The following is an 18,658-nucleotide window of genomic DNA, read 5'->3' as shown; positions in this document are numbered from 1 at the left end:
TTGCGGTGTCACGCTCATCTTTGACTTAGTTGTTTTGAAGTGGCAGCTGTGGGATTATGGATACAAGCAGCTATCGGTGGTAGGAAATACTTAGGATTCGTGTTGACAGCTGTAGGTTTGCAAGTATTAGTAGCTGTCGGTGGTGAGAATTCCCTTCTGAAATACTTTGGGCAAGAAGAAAATAAGATCTTTTGGTAACTGTTTCGTTTTTTTTCTTCTCTTTCTTGCAATAATTGATTATTGTGCTTGGACTCACAGTAACAGGCACACCTATTAGAAGTACATAAGTAAACATTTGCTTTTTGTTTATCTTTCTTTATATTTGAGTAAAAAAGATAAATTGGAAGGGGTTTCTCATATTGTACTTTATTAGCGTAGTAAAGGGAAAGAGGGAAAATGCAAAATGTGACAGCTCCACCGTTTTTTTTGTCAGATCCAGGGGAGCCAGCAATAAAAGGGAAAAAATGGAAAAAGATTTTTGAAAATTATGCAAGGGTCTGTGGCACACATTTGAGTGCAGAGAGGAAACAAGCACTTTTGCTACACTGCTTAGGGGGTGCAGGTCAGGAAGTTTTAGAACATTTGCCACAACTTGGACAAGCAGTTCAAAGGGGTTTAAATGAATATGAAATGTGCGTAAAACAGCTAGATTTACACTACTTACCTAAAGTCAGTACCATTATGGAGAGGTATTATTTTGGACTGCGGGAACAAGAAAAGGATGAGAGTGTTGAGGAATGTATTACCTCCTTGCGAAAATTTTCATCCAGTTGTAAATTTGGTGAATTGGTGGAGGAAAGGATTAGGGATCAGTTTGTGTTGAGATGTTCTAGCGACAAAATAGAGAAGAGTTGTGGATGAAAGATGAGCCGCCGTTGGACGAAGTTATGATTTTTGCCAAATGGGTAGAGCATATGTTAAAGTGTGTGGGAAAGTTAAGCAAGGTGAGTAAAGAAGATACTGCCAGTTGTAAAGTGGAGGAAGTGAGTGTCAAGTAGTACAGAAAGATGAAAGTAAAATGAAAAGTGATGAGAATATCAGAGAGAGAGGTACTGTGGATGATGGTAGAACAGTGAATTTACAGCTAGGGAGGAGAAGTGCGATGTACTTTCAAGGAAATTGTTACAGATGTGGCAGGTTTGGGCATATGGCAAATGCGAAAGACTGTCCAGCTCTCAGAGTCAATTGTAGTGTATGTGGTAAGAAAGGACATTATGGGAAAAATTGTCATTTGCGTAATAGAAGGGACTCAAGGACTGAAATAAAAGAAGTTAGTTTCCAAGTAAGTGAAGGTGAGGTGAAACATTTCTCTGAGTGAGTCATGGTGGGTGATGTCAGGGTCAAGATAAAATGTGATTTGTGTTCTCACATCACCTTTGTTTCTAAGGATCTTTTAAAAAATGAATGACAAGACGAAATTGATGAAACCTGATATTAGGCCAATGGGTTATGGTGGGTTACACATTAAGTTGTTAGGTTATTTTGTTGATTGCATAGAGTACAATGGAAGATTCACAAATGCAAAAATGTATGTAGCCGAAAGGGGTGAAAATTTACTGAACTGGACTCATCAAGCTCGTTTAGGCATCATTCTTAACCCTAATGCACAGCCTTCTGTTCAAGTACAGTCTGTTGGTGGAGTAGATAATACATTTGTGAAGGAATTTGAAGGGTTGTTTTGTGACACTTTGGGGTGTTTAAAAGGTTACAATCAGCACATAAAATTGAAGCTTGGTGCTAAACCAGTTGCGGCTACGGTCAGACTCATTCCTATTTGTGTTCAAGAGGTGGTACAAAAAGAGATTGATAGGTTGTTGTCCCCTAGGTCATTCAGCCTGTTGAATCTAAGGAATGGGTAGAACCCATTGTCATAGCGCGCAAGCCTAATAATGAGATTTGTTTGTGTGTGGACCTTCGGGCGCTAAATAAAGAAGTGGTGGTTGATAAATTCCCTCTCCCCACTATCGAGGAAATGGTGTCAACGATGGATGGTGCTTGTTATTTCACCACCTTGGACATGGCATCGGCCTACCACCAAGTTCCTCTTAGTAAAGAGTGCCAGGAGTTGACGGCTTTTATAACGCCTATGGGTGCATTCAAGTTTATGAGGATGCCTTTTAGGCTGGTTTCCGCAGCCTCCGTATTCCAGAGAATAATGAATGATCTTTTTAAGGGTATACAAGGAGTTAGATGTTATCAGGATGATGTGTTGATCTGTGGGAAGGATGTGAAAGAACATGATGAAAGAGTATATTCTGTCCTGAAAAGAATGCTTGAGGCTGGGTTATCTTTACGGCGTGATAAATGCAAGTTTGGCGTTACTGAACTTAATTATTTGGGTCATCATATTTCTCGGCAAGGGGTTAGACCTAAAAAAGAGTTGGTTGATACTATTGAGATGTTAAAGGAACCTTGTTCAAAAGAAGTAGTTTCTGTATTTTTGGGCATGGCTGAATTTTATAATAAGTATGTGAACATTTTTGCTGACAAAACTGTTCATCTCAGGAAGTTAATGTGTAAAAATACAGAATTGTTTGGTCTGATGAATGCAGTGCGGAGTTGAAACAAATTAAGAAAGATCTTAAGAAGCACCGAACCTACAAGCTTTCATACCTGGAAATCCTACTTTTATAGTCACGGATGCAAGTATGAAGGGACTTGGGGGCATATTATCAAGGGGGTTTATCTCTGCTTTTTTGGCTTTAAAAGCCAAGAAAGTGGAGATAAAGTTATCTCCCTATTACCTAGCTGTCGCTAACACCAGTTAGCGACAGCTAGTAGGAGATAGCGACCATCTTGGGCCCCACTTTGCATGTCAGTGATATTTATCACTAATGACATGCAAAGTGGGTGTGCCAAGATGTTAGCGACTGGAAACAGTCGCTAACATCGCTATCTCCTATTACCAACTTTTGGACATATTCGCGCTAAGCGCGAATATCTCCAAAAGCTAACACCTGCCCTGAGCAGTTCTTAGCCATGTTATCCAATGGGAGGTGGATAACATGGCTAAGAGCATTAGCTCGGTAATGCATGACTATCGCTGACTTTTCAGCGATACTCATGCATTGCGGCCGTTTTTTATCGCATTTGCGATAAACCTTGGTAATACCAAGGTTTATCTGCGATAAAAATCGCCGCAGCTCAGCGGTAAATTTTTGTCTCTAACCAAGCAATAGCGACAATTATCGCTATTGCTTGGTAATATGCCCCTTGCAGCTCTTCTTTTCCAAGTTCATAATGGCTAAGAGTAATTGATTCAATTGTTAGTAGCACTAAAAGTGATGGCCCGGGTCTGTAAGGAAAAATTCCCATCAGCCCACCCATATGGTGGAATGTCGTCATGCGGGAGATGTCACCAATCCAATTCTCAAACATTGCACCTAGTCATGGTGCGGAGATGGATTAACATGGTGTAAATACAGACCACTGGGCTTCACTGGTGATGCTAATGGGGTGCAGTGCTAAAAATTAAGGTGAAAAACGTGAAGGTAAAATTGATTCCAAGGGCCAAAATTAATTTTAATCAGTATGGCACTCGGATCAAGATTAAAAATGCCCAAAATAGTTTGAAATAATAACTATATGCAGGCAAAGTGAGTGAAGGTCGACATGTTTCAGCTGTATTGACTATTGGTCTCAGCTTTCTTCAGGACCATTTGGGAAACTGCGACTGCAACAAAAATGAGTGAGACACGCTAGTGTATAATTGGATAAATCCTACCAGTTCCTCTGAGCCCAGATGAATACTGTAGGAAGTCCAAAATAATATGTATCTCCTAAGGAAGAAACATAAGCGTGGATCAAAAACCATATAGTGCACAACAGATTCTAGGAACAACAAGCACAAGATGCTAAGGCACACAAACAGGGCGATGGAGACAGTCTCTCCCCGCTAACTATACTGTTACATTTCAATCAGTGTAAAAAATCACAGCTATAGTAATGAATATAGTGACTTACCCAGCATTATGTGGGAGTACGCCTCACCTCACCCGGAACCCACTCGGGAAAAAGGGAGGCCCCGCTCTAGTTAAGGAAGGAAATGGACAAGGAAGTACCTTTGAAAAATAGCAAAAGGGACTAACAGCAATAATAGCTCCCATCTCCAAAAGTATTCTTAACACAAACTAGCTTTAAACAGAAAAGAGGGACTCAACCCTGTACAAGGAAAATGGCTGTAAAACTATGCAGGGATAAAATAACTGCCAATGGAGGGCTAAGCCACTCCTTGGAGAACTGTTACTAGCGATAAGATGGCTGAGAAGAGACACTCCAAGTAACCATTTGATGGTGTAGGGCCCTACCTGTCCGTCGGTACCTCGATGCCGGCGTCCGAGAGGGAACGGAGGTACCGACGCATAGGGCGTATGTCTATTTATACCCTGGTTAATTGGGCAATAGGTTGCAGCTGTTGCTGCTTGTCTTTCACATCCACGTCATGACTAGGATGCCCGCGCCTGTAGTGCGCATGCGCTAGGCATCCCGTAGTCCAGCGAGTGAGCAGTGTTCCCCAGCGCGCATGCGCACGGCTATCGGGCCGCAATCCGCATGCGCGGTCACTGAGCCAAGTGCATCAGTCCGCGCATGCGCTAGAGTGTACTGCGCGAGCGCCCGTTTGGGAACACGGCCAGGCGCGATCTGATTACCGGTGTGTGCAAATGTCAATTGGGCCAAGATAGAGGCAGCCATATACATACAGTTTTCTTGACTACAAGTGGTAACAATAAATTGTATGTGCTAGAAATTACAAGGTGGAATGGTTTATTCAGTTCGAAAAATGCCTAAATGTGGTCTTGAGATGTAGTGTCTTAAATGACCCCAAACAAATGATGACACTGTGGGTCAATATTAAAAACAGATGACAAAAACTGCGGACTAGCGGAATTACAGCGATGTCCACGGTATGTCATCATTCAGCCCTTTAACGTGACTTTCCAAAAGAAAAATCCATTTCTGCTCCTTCCTGAACAAAAATTTGCCCACATCACTGATATGGGACGGAATAAATGGCCGTTCTAAAATGACCCATTTCATCTCATCAGCAGTGTGTCCATGCTCCAGATAGTGGTTTGTCAGTTTGGTAGCCTGTTTACGACACCTTATGGTGCTCTTGTGCTCCCCTATTCTTATTTTGATCTTGCGAGTGGTATAGCCAACATATCTTAGGGAGCAAGGGCACGTTATCATATAGATGGCGTTATCGGTGTTACAATTAGTATGCTTTTTGAGCAACCATGTTCTACCTGTCCCTATGTCAACTGTAACGGAGAAACCCACCATTCCAGGTTTCTACTGTCTCCCCAAGATCCATAAGATCACGAGACCACCACCAGGCCGTCCCATTATTTCAGGGATAGGTTCCATTCTGGAACCACTCTCCACTTTCGTGGATCATTTTCTCAGACCCTTGGTTAAGAGAATGCCCACATATCTGGAGGATACAGCTGATGTCCTCAGGTTATTACCAACTATTGAGTATGATGTGGAAACTGACCTTATGGTTAGTTTTGACGTAGAATCACTCTACACCTGTATCCCACAACAAGACACGTTGGATACAGTTAGAGGGCTTTTGGTATTGGAAGATCTGGACAGTATAACCCCAGTTGACTTTATTCTATCCCTTGCTGAATTAGCAATGAAGCGCAATTATTTCAAATTTGAAGAACAGCTGTTTTTACAGATCTCGGGGACCTCCATGGGGAGTGTTTTTGCCCCGAGTCTGGCTAATCTTTATGTCCATCAAATGGAACAGACACAGATCCTCAACCATAGCAACCCATTCTCTAAACACCTGGTGCTATGGAAGAGGTATATCGACGATGTCCTGGTAGTGTGGCGAGGTTCTATCTCCGAAGTACAGGCTTTCCATACTTGGCTCAATGGGTGTAATCCGCATCTGAAGTTTACGCTTGAGTACAGTCATGTAAGACTCCCCTTCCTTGACCTATCTATCTTCCCTGAGAATGGAAGTCTTCGTAGTGAGTTGTTCACCAAACCAATGGCTAGAAACTCACTCTTGTCATTCCATAGCCATCATCCTCGCTCCCTGAGGGAGAATCTTCCAGTGGGCCAGTTCCTCCGGGTCAGGAGGAATTGTTCATCTAGTGAGCTGTTTAACAAACATGCAACCAGATTAGCTACTCATTTGGCAGAACGTTACTACCCCAAGCATCTTGTGAGCAAAGCATGGAAACGTGCCTCGAACAACAACCGCGAGGCACTAATTGAAAAACGCCCAGTTAAACCACCAATGGAGCGCCTGACATTTGTCAGTACGTTCAGCACAATGTCTAACTCTGTCCAGAAAATGGTTCGCAAGAACTGGACGATTTTGAACAGTACTGGGGCAAACCTCCCATTACCATTGTTTTCATTTAAAAGGGCACCTAGTCTTCGAGACACTCTGGTCCATACAAGACCTAGGATTACCAAGACTGACGGCTCAACAACCCTATGGAACCTCCCTCCAGTTTCTGGTCACTACCCCTGTGGGACATGTAGCGTCTGTCCACAGACTGAGAAAACCACTACAGTTGACATAGGGACAGGTAGAACATGGTTGCTCAAAAAGCATACTAATTGTAACACCGATAACGCCATCTATATGATAACGTGCCCTTGCTCCCTAAGATATGTTGGCTATACCACTCGCAAGATCAAAATAAGAATAGGGGAGCACAAGAGCACCATAAGGTGTCGTAAACAGGCTACCAAACTGACAAACCACTATCTGGAGCATGGACACACTGCTGATGAGATGAAATGGGTCATTTTAGAACGGCCATTTATTCCGTCCCATATCAGTGATGTGGCCAAATTTTTGTTCAGGAAGGAGCAGAAATGGATTTTTCTTTTGGAAAGTCACGTTAAAGGGCTGAATGATGACATACCGTGGACATCGCTGTAATTCCGTTAGTCCGCAGTTTTTGTCATCTGTTTTTAATATTGACCCACAGTGTCATCATTTGTTTGGGGTCATTTAAGACACTACATCTCAAGACCACATTTAGGCATTTTTCGAACTGAATAAACCATTCCACCTTGTAATTTCTAGCACATACAATTTATTGTTACCACTTGTAGTCAAGAAAACTGTATGTATATGGCTGCCTCTATCTTGGCCCAATTGACATTTGCACACACCGGTAATCAGATCGCGCCTGGCCGTGTTCCCAAACGGGCGCTCGCGCAGTACACTCTAGCGCATGCGCGGACTGATGCACTTGGCTCAGTGACCGCGCATGCGGATTGCGGCCCGATAGCCGTGCGCATGCGCGCTGGGGAACACTGCTCACTCGCTGGACTACGGGATGCCTAGCGCATGCGCACTACAGGCGCGGGCATCCTAGTCATGACGTGGATGTGAAAGACAAGCAGCAACAGCTGCAACCTATTGCCCAATTAACCAGGGTATAAATAGACATACGCCCTATGCGTCGGTACCTCCGTTCCCTCTCGGACGCCGGCATCGAGGTACCGACGGACAGGTAGGGCCCTACACCATCAAATGGTTACTTGGAGTGTCTCTTCTCAGCCATCTTATCGCTAGTAACAGTTCTCCAAGGAGTGGCTTAGCCCTCCATTGGCAGTTATTTTATCCCTGCATAGTTTTACAGCCATTTTCCTTGTACAGGGTTGAGTCCCTCTTTTCTGTTTAAAGCTAGTTTGTGTTAAGAATACTTTTGGAGATGGGAGCTATTATTGCTGTTAGTCCCTTTTGCTATTTTTCAAAGGTACTTCCTTGTCCATTTCCTTCCTTAACTAGAGCGGGGCCTCCCTTTTTCCCGAGTGGGTTCCGGGTGAGGTGAGGCGTACTCCCACATAATGCTGGGTAAGTCACTATATTCATTACTATAGCTGTGATTTTTTACACTGATTGAAATGTAACAGTATAGTTAGCGGGGAGAGACTGTCTCCATCGCCCTGTTTGTGTGCCTTAGCATCTTGTGCTTGTTGTTCCTAGAATCTGTTGTGCACTATATGGTTTTTGATCCACGCTTATGTTTCTTCCTTAGGAGATACATATTATTTTGGACTTCCTACAGTATTCATCTGGGCTCAGAGGAACTGGTAGGATTTATCCAATTATACACTAGCGTGTCTCACTCATTTTTGTTGCAGTCGCAGTTTCCCAAATGGTCCTGAAGAAAGCTGAGACCAATAGTCAATACAGCTGAAACATGTCGACCTTCACTCACTTTGCCTGCATATAGTTATTATTTCAAACTATTTTGGGCATTTTTAATCTTGATCCGAGTGCCATACTGATTAAAATTAATTTTGGCCCTTGGAATCAATTTTACCTTCACGTTTTTCACCTTAATTTTTAGCACTGCACCCCATTAGCATCACCAGTGAAGCCCAGTGGTCTGTATTTACACCATGTTAATCCATCTCCGCACCATGACTAGGTGCAATGTTTGAGAATTGGATTGGTGACATCTCCCGCATGACGACATTCCACCATATGGGTGGGCTGATGGGAATTTTTCCTTACAGACCCGGGCCATCACTTTTAGTGCTACTAATGGTTTTGGGGCACTAGTTCCAGTTGTGGCACATTTACCGGTTTCTGACCAGGCCACTTTTTTGTTTATTGATAGCATTCCTTAGGGCATGAGTGGCTCTAGTCATTAAATATAGCCCTATTGTGACCCTCCCTACGTTTATTCTTTGTAAGAGTAATTGATTGCCTGTGCTTCAACATGCTTAAGAGGCGCAGAAACAAATTATTCGGATATCGAAAAAGAAGCTTTAGCGATATTCTGGGCTAGCAACAAATTAAAAAAAATTGTGTGGGGTTCCTCTTTTTTTGTCAGATCTGATCATGAGCCTCTTAAAGAGGTATTTTAGGAAAAAGGGACTAGATTCCATTTCTTCTAGAATAAGAAGATGGGTTATCTCCTTACAGGATTTCAATTTTAGGTTCGAGTACAATCCCGGAAGTACAAATGTGTCGGCAGACTGTTTGTCACGGTTAGTGGAGGTAGTGGGAAAAGAAAACTGCCTCGGAGAAGATGCTCAATTTGATTAAGAATATGAAATAAGAGTTTGTGATATAACTTTTGGAGCTGTGAAGGAAGATGAATGGAGGGGTGAATTAAAAAAAGATGATGAGCTGTTAACTGTTATGAGTTTATTAACTCAAAATAAAATCCAATGTCTTAGTAGATCATGGTCCTTAATTGCACATGAGTTAGCCATTGTTGATGGGGTTCTCGTGAGAGGCACAAGAATGATTCCACCTTTGAATTTAAGGAATACTATTGTGAACATGGCACATAAAGGCCATATGGGTATTTCCAAGACAAAAGAGCGCATCCAACAAGATTTCTGGTGGCCAGGGTTAGATGTAATGGTGGAACGTGCTGTTTGGGAGTGTGTACTAAAACCAAGATATCCACCCATGGTTTGTAGAAATTTACCAAAGTGTCCCTGGGATGAGGTAGCCATCGACATAGTGGGACCCTTGCATGGGGAACAACAGACTCCTTATTTAATTGTGTTGTTAGATTTGTATTCACGTTGGGTTGAAGTAAGTTCAGTAAGGGAGATCATAACTCAATCGGTGTGCACATTTTTGGATTCTGTATTTACACGTGAGAGTTTCCCAAATTCTATTCAGGTGTGATGGAGGACTATTTACTAAAGTATAGTGTGGTACATAAAAAGATTTCATTGTATCATCCAGAAGCAAATGGTGGTTTGGAAAGATTCAACAGGACTTTGACGGAGAGTATTCAATTGTTAAAAGCTAACTGTTTTGATTGAAGAAAAGAGTTGCAGAATCGCATTATGGCTTACAGGTTCACTCCCCATTCCTCAATGGGTAAATCTCCTTTTGAACTTTTCAGGGGAAGGTCTGCTAATACTAGTTTGCGCCCTGGGTGGATGGTAATAGATAAGGGTTGAAGAACAATGCCATTGGCGTGTGGAGAGACAAAGAATTGTCTCTTCAGAGGAAAAGGAACATTTATGTTGAATCTCGGAGATCTGGTAAAGTCTCTTACACCAAGGTTGGGGAAAAAGTCAAGATCAAAGCTCCGGTTGGGAGCCAAAGCTGGTCAAAATTTACATCACCCAAAACTGTTATTAAACTTTTTAAAAATGATGTAAAAACAGATGATGGTCGCATTTGGAATCATAGTTGTGTTGTACATTTTGGTGGGGGAGATATGCGTGACCCGGATAATGTTGCTTCTAGTTGATTTGCTTCTGATGTTTGCTTGAAGCCTGGGTCTTCTCGCAAGAGTGTGAGAGTTTGCAAACCTCCTAATTACTCGCGGGATTTTGTGAAGTAATAGTTGACTTTTAAGTTGTTTCTCTTTTCTGTAACACAATTTTCAGATGTATCTTTTAAAATGTAAAGGGGCAGTATTCTGATGATGTGAGTTGGTTCCATACCCAGTGTTCTAGCATGGAACCAGGTCTGTCTAAGGTTCTGTTGAGTAAGTGTTCTGAAAGTGTCAGTTGGCCATTGCTGGCTGTTGGATGAGGTTGTAATAAATACCTCCTATCTGAATCATCACCTCGTGTGGACCTTCTTTATTATACTGTTCCTTTTAAAGACAACATGGCAGCCATCTAGGCAGAGCATACAATATTAAAGAATATAGAATACATTCGTTTTAACACAATAGATTAAAGAATACAGAGAGTGGACGCGTATGGTAGAGCAGTGCTTGAAGCTGTAGCTGATAGTGGGAAAATATACCACTGCCTGATATTGCCCACTATGCCTGGCACTCATGGACCTCTCAACTTCCTTTGACAGTGTGAATCAGATAGTCAGTGCAGGTTGCTGTGAACTTAGGCCTGGATCTACCGTTGGTTCACTTCTTGTACACCCTTCATGAGAATTTGACAGCCGGACAGTGGTTCGAACCCAATGGTGACCTCACTGAAACATTCAGCCTTTCTTTTGGTGTTGGACAAAGTGGTGTGATGGAGCCACATCTTTTCATTTTGTATATTATTAACCTGAGGCAGTTTTTATCTACTGCATCCAAAGATATACCCTTAATAGGCAGTGTTGCAATTCCAGTATTGCTGTACCCAAATGCAATAGTTTCAATGGTTCCCAAGCATTACACTCTATGTCAGCTAGTTGATTCCTTTATTCATTTTAAGGCAGACTTTGATTTATCTACCACCTTTAATAACTGCCAGACAATAGCCTGTGGCTCCAAAATGTTTAGGGTTTCTTCACCGGTATGGGGAGGCAAATGTGTTACTAGTGTGCACATTTTGCCTTAATTAGGATTTGTGCTTGAATTTTCATGCACATGAGGTTCTCAAATCTCCAGAATCATTTTAAAACTATGGCTCACTCCCAAGCATTCAGTGGCCGCGTTACTGTAAGACCTTGGCCATAAATATAACTCAGTACATTCCAAAAGTTAACATTGGTGCAGGAGCTTGGGGCTATTCAAGCAGCTATTCCGTGTAAGTCAAGGAACGCCACATGTGTAGCTGACTGCTGCACGCACCTGTTTAGTACAATTTAAGGGGGCTGTAATTCCATGCATTGCTTATGTTCACTCTTCCTTAAAAGATCTCTGTAGCCTAGAGCTATTTCACTCAGCACTCCATATACAGAAAAGACAAAATGCTAGTGAAATCCCTTTTTTTGAGAAACAGGTGATTTCTAAGGAAATGCATTGAATGCAGAAATACCACCATACAATAGTATTTGAACTTAAAAGTAATTGATGACATGAAGCTTTCCCTACCATGGGATGTGGAAAGGTGGGAAATAATTATACTAATAATAATATTAATAACAATAGCAATATGCTAGCTGTTGGACTTGGCCCTCTCTGCAGGGTTATCCCCAAGTGTTTTGCCTTCATCGCTCCAGCTTTCTAGACTCTGTGCACTTTTTCACTATTACCTAGTGCCATAGTGCTTGTGCTTTCTCCTCAAAACATGGCAAAATAAGCACAGTATGATTCAGTGAAATATTCTGGCTTACCCTGACATGGATAATGACTATTGCTTGAGAACAGCTTATAGCCCCTCTCAAGCAATAACCTATATTCTCACACTAATCATGAATGCAATAAGTGTATCATATTGGGACAAAATAAATAAGAAATGTAAACCACTGATGCTTTCTAACACAAGTATCCATTATTTGATTTGACTTATGGTTTGTAAAGCACCCAAAGCACCCTGTGAGGGGTCTCTCAGCACTAGGACTTTGCTTTCATTGGCCAGGGAAGAGACTTATTAAAACAGTGCTTATCTGAGGTATTTGAATTTGGCAACAGTACATTGCATAGTGTATGATGGTGGCACTAAATTGTGCATGGGGTTTAAAAGATATATTTTTTAAAATACCCAATACATTTGGCTTACCATTTAAGAATGACTAAGGTTATCTACACGTACAACCAATAGAATTTCAAAATATAATGGACATACAAATGCCAATAATTACATTAAAATTCAAAGGGGAGTTGCACTTGCCAAACAATATCCCTGGAGGCTTATCAGTACACAGTCAAGTTAACCCTGAAATACAGATGTGATCCTTCAACACAGCTAGATATCATGCCACAGAGATTTTACCTTCTCAGATGTTTTTCTTCAAAATTCCTTCTAAGTTCGAAGTTAAGATGAGGCCAGGTTGAATCCAACTCTTTAAATTCGAACACGCTCCTTTGAGGTTGACCTTAACTTTTGACTTTGCCCTCGCCTTGCAGGACCAGATGCCCATGGTTGGCCCTTTGACATTTTAGGCACTAGGCTTCACTAGAAACTTTAAAAACCATAACTCCAGTTAAACTGATAATATTTAATACTTTTAAGTGTAATTTCATTTATTATATGGATTTATTATTTACTCTATTGTATCTAAATTGGTGTGGAATTGTATGGAGTTATTTTTTTACTACATTACTGTTTCAATACTTTGCACTTTGCCTGTAATTTAAGGATACTGATTTTGTGCAAATGGACCAGAGGGCTTTGCACAGGATAATTTAGTAAAATTGTGCAATTCATCCTGACAGGGATAATGACTCTTGCTTCAAAAAACTGCTTTTAGCCCCATCAAGCAATAACATATATTCTCAACACTAATTATGAATGCAATAAGTGTATTATATTGTGATAAACAAAATGAGAAAAGTAATCCACGGATACTTTCTAACACAAACATCAATGTTTGTTAGTGGTATTTGAATTTGGCAATAGTACATTGCATATTGTATGATGATGGCACTAAATGGTTCATGAATCTTAAAATATGTGTTTTTAAAAACACAAATATATTTTTCGTACAATTTAAGAATAACTAAGGTTATTTACACATTTCCTTCAAACAATACAATTTAAAAATATGATGGACATACAAATGTCAATAAATAATTTAAAATTCAAAGCAGAACCACGGTTGCCAAGGGTGATCCCTAGAGGCTTACCAATACACAGCCAAGTTACCCTTAAAATCCAGATGTGATCTTCTTCTGAAAATAATTCACGCAATATGTTTTTGGATTACAGCAGAACAGTACAAGGCAGGTTTAAGAATTGAGGAGGTGACAAAGCAACCATAGACACTTTGGGTAAAACATTTGAATGGTAGCAGAACAACTAAAACTCAAAACACACTTTGAAAATACTCATAGTGGAATTAATGACTGACAATGTTTTTTCTGATAACTTTGTGAAGTTGTATTTTTCAAAACTTTGAAAAGTTTCCCTTATAAGGAAGAGGATGTGATGTAACAGCTAGAGGGGTGGAGTTTGAAGCTGGGTAACAGGGTTAGAGTATTGGCAGGAGGCTCAAGATGCTGTGATTCTGGGCAAATCACTTAATCACCCCATGCCTAAAATGAATTTGTCCTTCTGCAATGCAACTGGTGCTCATGTAAATTGCTCTTATACATTTGGGTCAATTTCACAGCATATACAACTATAAAAACAAATCAACTAAAACATAACAATGTAGCAATAAAGAAAGTTATAAAAATCAGCAAAATTAAGGTTTCTCAATTATAAGCAGCATCTCTGAAAAAATATATGACATAGTCACATAAGATAGGAATCGTCCTGACCATCACCAGCCACCTACCACTTACCAGCACTATTTATTTCCTGTAATTAAACCACCTGTTATGGTTTTACCCTGTTGAAATTGTCTCAACAGGATGAAGACTGGTCCATAATGGCTTGCTTGGCAATTTAAATATAATTAATTTCAAAGAAGAATAGATCTATTTTCATTCAAAGTAAACTGAAATGGACCTCAGTCCTACTCAGACTTTCTTAGGCTTTCTCTATGTTGTGCTGGCAGGCAGGCCTTTTTATACATAATATTACAAAGGTTTATTACAGGCAGTAAATAATGGTTGAGTTGGCATTTACAGATTTAAGATGGAAAAACACTTGAAGTCATGTAGCTCATAATCGCATATTCTGACCGATTAAATTACACCTTGTATATTATACTCTCATCAATTGCTGCCAATGAACATTCTTCTGGTTAAGAGTACGTGTGCACTTCATGATAAATATAATTTAAGTGTAGTGTTTGCTTCCAGTAATGTGCCCCTAAAACCTCCGTGTGCTCAGAACTAATTTACTGACCTGCACCTATTGTCTCACCAGACACCTTAGATCTCTGTGTGCTGTGGGCCTATTAAATTACCTGTTTCCATTGTTTAATCAGTCAAGGTCTGTTTGAAGGCGCGGGGTGCTTGTCGGTGAACTTGTTTTTAGAATCCTGAATGCCTTCATGCCTTTTAAACCTGAGTTGGTCTTTAACTGAAAATGTACCATTAATCCCGGATAAAAGGCAACTCCTTTATGCAATGGTATAGCTTTTTTTTATGTATTTTCCGCTTGGTGAAATCATTTACCTGACACCCTACTAAGTATTAGGGTGTTTTTCTAGACTTTTCATCCTGGAAGGGAATTTATTCTTGCCCCTGAAATGAGACAATATCCAATAAATTTCAGAATTGAAAAAGGTCAGAGGGGAGCTGGCGCTGGGCAAAATCTTATATACATGTGGACATTGAAAAACATTTATGGCTGCCCATGTCTTGAATCTTCCACTCCTGTCCCCCTGTGTGAGATGCGCTCCTGTAAAACATTGCTATATCACAGAGATATTTGTGGAATTAGCAGACTTTATACAGCAAGGTCACCTTTTGTGAATTCAGTGACCTGCCAATCCTGACACTGCACTCCTAAATCTTTTTTAAGTGTTTCGATTGGCTTTTTGAATTGGGATTGGTATGTCTAATCTGCATATGTATGTTTATTATTTGCGATGATATGTCTGTGTCAACTATGCCTGTGTTGACTAGATATTTTTCCATTTCTATTATGTATCTCTTTACATTTAGTATGGCCGTGTCTGCTAGTAAATGTAACAGTTTTTCACAGTGTGAATGCCTCAGAGTTTAAAATCTCCTAGCAGCAGCACATTCACTCCTAAAATAGCGTATGCCTGGATTACTCTGAATTTTTCTAGATGTCCTGTGGTTTAGTCATTTCAAGAGATTACACATTCTGTCATCTCAATTATTACATGTAAGGTCAAGGGATCATTCTAGATAGATATGTTATATTAAAGACATAAGTTTACAGCTCAATCGCTCATGGTTTCTTGCTACTACATAAGAGAAAGGGTTAGATTTATCCCAAATGAGGATCTTTTGAAATGGGAAGCTGGACCTTGCTCTAGCAGCCCTAATGTGAAGTCTGGTTTTGTGAGAGAGATTAGCTCAGCAGCAGGAGCTAATAATAGCATATGTTGTGGTTACAGGTCAGAATAAATGTGTTAACCCCTCAAACTGGACATATATTTCTGCTGATGTTTGTTGTTAGCCCTTGTAGTCTCTCATTCTCATAACATAATTAATGTCCCTTTTTTCAGAAATTTTTTCTCTGGGGGACAAGAGGGAAGCTGACTGTAAAACATCAGCTGCTAACCTCAAGGATGCAGTGAGTAGTGTCACCAAAGCCCAGGATTTAAGGTTGGAAGCCGAGATAATGATGAAACCATGCGCTTACTGGGAAGAGTTCCTGACGCCAGCCCCCTTGTCCATCGTGGTCCCAGCAGAGCTGGCAGCCATTTCATCAGCCTGTGGTGACTTCTCTATCAACCTGAATCCACCAGAAAGTTGGTTCAAGCACATGAAATACCCAGAGTCCTTTTCTGCCACCCTAATGCAGGTCTGCAATAGAGCCTGGCTTTCATTCAGCACAGCAGATTCAAACATGGATAAAATCAGGCTCCTCACAAGTTCCATGCCAACTACCATTAGAGATGTGATCAGGATTCTGTTCATGGACACTGAATCTGTTAATTCCCTTCTCCCACGCCGCCTAAGCGCTCTTCTCAGTATGTCCAATGAATGCACATCCTTGGATCAGTCTGTGGAGACAAGCTTTATGGATACCATTCCCTTAATCCAGGAGGTGCTTGAAGCTTGTGTGAACTCCAAGAGGGGCTACGAGAAGAAATTGGGGGATGTGAAGATTGCCCGGGAGCAGATTAGCATACAAGAAGCCTCTTCTAACTATTCAGTGAAAATGGCAGAGGAGTTCAGGAAGTCTACCGAGAAACTACTAAAAGATGCCACAGATATGTCTAAGGAACCTCTGAATAAAGTTCCCTCTGTGTGGGAAACATTGGCTGCTAATTTTGTGGGTGACATTCTTGACCCACTGTCTTTCAATGGAAACAAAGGTAAAAGCGTGGGGCTTCAGGCAAATGTTCCTGCTACTGCTGACATAAGTGACGTGAAGTCCACTCAGGCGACCAAAACTATCTGCTCCAAGTCCAATCAGATGACAGCTATCACAGACAACCTTCAGAAAATTATAGATATGAACGGGGAAACTATTAACATGACAATGGTTTATAATGAGAGAGATCATACCCTGGGGTCAAACTATCCTAAACAACTGACATTGATATTGAAAAAGGATGTAGAGGATGAAGTTGAGTATAAGGCACAAACACTAATGGAGGCTGTTTTGCAATCTGCTGTTGATATTTTTGAAGACCTGGAAAGAGTTGTATTATCTAAGAATACAGATGAGAGTTACCAAAAAGCACTTGTTAAAAGGGTAAACTCAATAATTAGGAGGAAATAACAGTTGAGTCATAATGTAAATCAGCGACTAATGATCAACCATTGCAACAAAACCCACCAAATGCAGCCAGCACTGAAGGCCCTGTTGGCATAGGCTCTCAATCTTCATAAATGGCCCAGGCAGGAGTGGAACAAGCCAACCTTCAATTAAAAAGAACTCAGGAAATGTACAGGGAATCATTTGAGAACACCAAAAAATAAAATGAGTAACTAACAGCGATCCTGGTTGAAATGAGGAGACACAACATGGACAAAATTGAGTTTGAGATAGCCAAGAAGATGCTCATTAAAGGACTAGAGTCTCTGGGGAAGGTAAAGGAGCAGTGGGAGAAAATGGTCCTCTTCTTCCAGATGATATCCAACCTCATTGAGAAAAATGTCAATGAGTTAGTGCAGTCATGCCAGATCAGCGTAGAGCATTCCCAACTAATCCACTGATGCCTTTGTGAAGGACCTGATGTACAACCGAGCATTTTCAGCCAGCAGTGTTGCCCTCTTAGTCAACATGATCGCCTCTACCTACTGTGAGCTTTCCCAACGCTACTTGATGGAACGCGTGAGCGCTTTAGGAAGACTTCTCATCATACCTCCCTCAGACCCACAGTTCAAGGTCGAGCGTGAAAAGTTACAAAGTGGTTGTGATGATGCTCGAAATTCAATCCAAGCCTTGGTGAATTAAAAAAAAAACAAGAGTTTGACCTTGGTATTAAGGCAAGAGTTAAAGCAATACATTGCCAGCTGGGAGAAGTCATCCCACCCATGTCAGCAGCGGAAAAGAAGCGCATCAGTGAGGATGTTAATGCAGGTTCAAGCGCTGCAACAGATTACATATGATTTATCTAGACATAGATTGCTTTACCTTAGAGGGCCAACATATTCTTTATAAGTCATGTTTACTTCCTTAAGCTGTGCTAAGACAATAATGAACTGGAGTCAGTGGGAGGAAGATATTTCCATTCCAATGGGTGTGGGTGGCAGGCATTTCACATTTGGTGGATCATGTGTTTTGCTCTAGATACATGTTGTCCATTGCTTTGAAATTTTGCCTCATATGCCATTGTTTAGAAATCAAGAATTATTAACTCACTAATGTACACTGTTATGTCAGAAACCTTTGTGCATGAACTCAAGCTCATTCCAAATACCTCTGCCTTGATATCAAAGCACAAACGATTCCAGTTCTTGACCTCAAGCGTTTGCCAAATATTTCTTCTCTAAAATTAAACTGCTGCAAGATCCACCTGTCATTTAACCTGTAAGCATACCGCTCACCATTTTTCTTGGACTCATTGGAGACTCCACTATTTTGGCCTCTGAACTCAAAGTTTCTCTGAATCACATGCCTTGCTCCCACCAGGAATTCAAGATTTAAAACATCCCAGCTTGACATGCACTGTCAAAATGTTGATGGGTTTTTAGATTGTGGGGAGCTGAGGTTTGATGAGGGATGACGCAGTCACTCTGGCCTTACCATAACATGCTTGGACGTCTATACACAAGCTGTTTTGGAATTGCAAGTGCAGTTGGTAATCGTT

The 18,658-nt window shown here is 40.9% G+C and overlaps 1 pseudogene; it reads left to right on the top strand.

Moving 5' to 3' along the window:
* The first annotated feature begins 5,422 nt into the window (after positions 1-5,422).
* Positions 5,423-17,957, top strand: LOC144820072 (uncharacterized; annotated as a pseudogene).
* The last annotated feature ends 701 nt before the right edge of the window (positions 17,958-18,658 follow it).

The sequence above is a fragment of the Lissotriton helveticus genome, chromosome 2_1, assembly GCF_964261635.1.
Source record: "Lissotriton helveticus chromosome 2_1, aLisHel1.1, whole genome shotgun sequence".
NCBI classification, from domain to species: Eukaryota; Metazoa; Chordata; class Amphibia; order Caudata; family Salamandridae; genus Lissotriton; species Lissotriton helveticus.
This window is presented reverse-complemented; position numbering and strand designations above follow the sequence as displayed.